The sequence below is a fragment of the Schistocerca serialis genome, chromosome 5 (assembly GCF_023864345.2).
Source record: "Schistocerca serialis cubense isolate TAMUIC-IGC-003099 chromosome 5, iqSchSeri2.2, whole genome shotgun sequence".
Classification (NCBI taxonomy): Eukaryota; Metazoa; Arthropoda; class Insecta; order Orthoptera; family Acrididae; genus Schistocerca; species Schistocerca serialis.
This window is the reverse complement of record NC_064642.1, coordinates 45,715,170-45,719,022: the sequence shown is the minus strand read 5'-3', so window position 1 is coordinate 45,719,022 and position 3,853 is coordinate 45,715,170. Positions and strand designations below refer to the sequence as shown.

Here is a 3,853-nt window from a genome sequence, read left to right as displayed (position 1 = left end):
TGCTGTCGGTTAAATTTCGCGTCTGTAGCACGTCATCTTCGTGGTGTAGCAATTTTAATGGCCAGTAGTGTATTTTTGAATAACATCAACTCACCATGTCCAGTCTCAAAGGTAACCAACTCTCACGTCCGTTACAAAGAATATTTAAAGCAAACCTGATTTGGGTCCCCATAACTAGCGTGAAAATTGAACAGACATCATCTTTCAAATGTAGGAACAGGCCTACCAACTTTCGTTTATGTCGCACAACTCCTACTTTGTGTTGCGATTTCTTTCCGCAGTGTGATATGCAATGATCTGTGTTTCGTTAGAAGCCTGCCTCAAAAACGGTACAGAACTGAAGTAGTAAGACTGAAGCGCGGGAGATCTCGACAGGAAAACGCACGCAACATTGCGGTGTCGCGTAAAATGACTGGGACGGAGGTGTGCGGCTTCTACCGGCGGCTCCCCCGCACAGAGAAGCGAACTGTGTGGTATTCTGCGGGCGCAGTGCTCCGCTCCTGCAGCCCGCTTTGCAGACGATGGTCGCCCCGTCCCGCTAATAGCACCTGAGGGCGGCGCCAATAATATGCAAATACGCTGCCCTCCGCCGGCCTGTTTAGCGCCCTGCGCGCGCGCGCCCTTTACCACGGCGGCCTCGGTTAATGCAGCGACAATCAGGATATTGCGGCGGCGGGACCACAGCGCTGCGGAGACGAGAACGCCAAAGGGATGCGGCGGTGCTCGCTGCAATTAAACAGCCGCTGCGTGCGCTCCACTTGTGGTGTGCGGCCACGTACGCACGTATGTGTCTATACACGTATTCCGCAAACCACTGTAAAGTGCATGGCGCAGGATACTCAGCACTGTACTAAACGTTAGGTTTACTTCCCGCTCAAATCGCATGTGGAGCGCAGGAAGGCTGGCTGCTTAAATATGTCTGTGTGTTCTATGATGTCTCATCTTGTCTTTGTGGTGCCTACATGAGCAATACGTAGAGAGCTCAAGTATACGAGATGCTTCACTTAACACTTTTACGTACCACTTATTTGACGAAATCTGTGCCAATCTAACCCATGTTAATTTAGGCAAGTATTTGACCATTTCTGAAAAACTGTTTGATGCAGGACCTTAATATTTTTACTGTATGTTACATGATGCTAATAGAGTCAACTCTACTAAAATTTACTTTATCCATTTTATAGTTTTTAAGAAATACTTTTTTAAGTTTATTAACAAAAAATTAAGTTTTTCTGCAGAAAATATTTTTTTGTGAACTTCCTAATGAAGGAGTATTAATGAATGTAGTACCAGAGGTGGCTTTTTATGTTATGCAGAGACTGAAAATTTCATTCATTTATCTATGATAGTTTCTGATCTAATGGGACGTATGTACTGAACATTTTGTAGCTTGCGGGAAATTGACTGTAAAGAAAAAACTTTTGAAATTTGTTACTTACAGTTGATTAAAACTGTAATGCTGCATATGATGGCCCTTCTTTGGCTTCTAGCAGGTCTTCCAGGTTCTTTTTCACCTTGCTGGATGTTTGTCTTGCTTTCTTGGCCATATTAGATGCAGACCTGTCTGCATCAGCTATCCTCATTTTATCGCAATGTTACAGCCCAGTGATCATATTTTCACCAGGATTAATTCCCAGCTTTTTCAGTACCCAACACTTTCCAGTATTACCACAATTGAATGTAATAACACCATCATGAACTCCTAGTTTGATTGTATGCATGCCTACAAATACAGTTTTAGTATTCAAATGGCTCCGAGCACTATGGGACTTAACATCTGAGGTCATCAGTCCCCTAGAACTTAGAACTACTTGAACCTAACTAACCTAAGGACATCACACACAGCCATGCCCGAGGAAGGATTCGAACCTGCGACCATAGCAGTCGCGCGGTTCCGCACTGAAGCGCCTAGAACCGCTCGGCCACTGCGGCCGGCCAGTTTTAGGAAGGCGGTTCCAAATTATGCTGTTGAAACATTCATTTGGGTGCTGTGTCTGCCCATGCAGACATTTCCTTAGAAGGTCAGGATGAGCCAAGTCTCCTAAAATAGGATTAATTGCTGTAATAACAGCAGCAGGAAGAGAATGCTGATGAGGATAAGATTCTTCAGTTGCCTGAGCCCTATTGTATTTGCACCACGAATTTTCTCCTGATGGACACAAACCATGAATGGTTTATCATCAGTAGAGGACTTATGGAAGAAAATGGCCCAAACATCTCTCTTCATTGCCTCCAGATTTTCTTTATTTCTCCTGATTGCCTGCCCGTAGTATACCTGCAAGTTTTCTGGAACAACTACTCGCAATCACACTTGAACAAAACTAACCGCGTGTTTGAAAGCGTGTTGTTTACAAGCAGCAGAAACAAAAGAATGCCTACCATTTCATTACAAGGATAGCCAACAGACTCGGATATAAAAAATATCCCTAACGTACAATGTAGGGGATATAAAGATCCAAAATATATACAGAAAAGTAGGCGACATAAAAGTGGGCGTGGCACATAAACACAAGTGGTAGGAAAATGCTCTTTAAATGCTCGAAAAAAAAAATTCAGCAAAATCCTTTTCAGAGTACTTAAAGAAAACCGTAATCTATCGAAATATGATGAAAACCGAAAATCGATTTTTTTCAACCTGAACCACTGTGTGGTCCCCTTAAACGAACCAGCGTGATGCGCGAGACAGTCGCAACGCAAGCCGAGATGCTGATATCCGCTATTTATTTATTTATTTATTTTTGCGGCTATACTGGTCTTGTAGAGCAACACTCATATAAGTCGCGTTCCTTTTTTATAAATATATTTTAATAAAATATTTCAAGCATTAGTTCAAAATCCATAGAAAGGCCTATTGTAGAAGTATACGTACGAGGATTGCCCAGAAAGTAATGCCCCGCATTTTTTTTTCTCAGCCGAAAACAATGCTACTAATGCGAAACGTTACGTCTCCTGAATGAGCGCGCCAAGTTTCCGTCACTTCCGACAGATAGTGTAGTTGCAGGGCAGTTGCAAAATGGCGTCTGTAGGTGATGTACGTTACTAACAACGTGCCGTCGTGGAATTTCTCTCTGTAGAGAAAGAAACTGTGGAGAATATTCACAAACGCTTGTGCAAAGTCTATGGAGTATCTGCTGTCGACAGAAGTACAGTTAGTCGCTGGGCACGGAGAGTGAGGTCATCAGAAGGCGGTGCACGATTTGCAGCGGTCGGGGAGACCATCCACGGCTGTCACAACTTAAAGCCCCTGACCTCTGACCTAGCCCCTTCGAGCTTCCACTTGTCTGGGACAATAAAAGATGTCGTTCGTGGAAGACGTTTTGAGGACGACGGGAAAGGGGGGGGGGGGGGCGGTGATTCACGGAGTGAAGCACTGCTTCGCCACGAGGACAAGGATTAGTACCGACAGGGCATTCACGCCCTTGTTTCACGCTGGAGGAAGGCTATAGTGTAGTGTCTAGGAAACCTGCATACTCGGTTTGCTAGACAAACAATCAAACAAGCCGTGTCAATGAGTTTTATTACAATAATGGCCAACGGCCTTGCCGCAGTGGTAACACCGGTTCCCGTCAGATCACCGAAGTTAAGCGCTGTCGGGCTGGGCTAGCACTTGGATGGGTGACCATCCGGTCTGTCGAGCACTGTTGGCAAGCGGGGTGCACTCAGCCCTTGTGGGGCAAACTGAGGAGCTGCTTGATTGAGAAGTAGCGGCTGCAGTCTCGGAAACTGACATGTGGCCAGGAGAGTGGTGTGCTGACCACATGCCCCTCCATATCCGAATCCAGTGACGCCTGTGGGCTGAGGGTGACACGGCGGCCGGTCGGTACCTTTGGGTCTTCATGGCCAGTTCTGGAGG

At 45.5% G+C, this 3,853-nt stretch overlaps 1 pseudogene; it reads left to right on the top strand.

Moving 5' to 3' along the window:
- Positions 1–3,529: 3,529 nt before the first annotated feature.
- On the top strand, positions 3,530–3,647 carry LOC126482603 (5S ribosomal RNA; annotated as a pseudogene).
- The last annotated feature ends 206 nt before the right edge of the window (positions 3,648–3,853 follow it).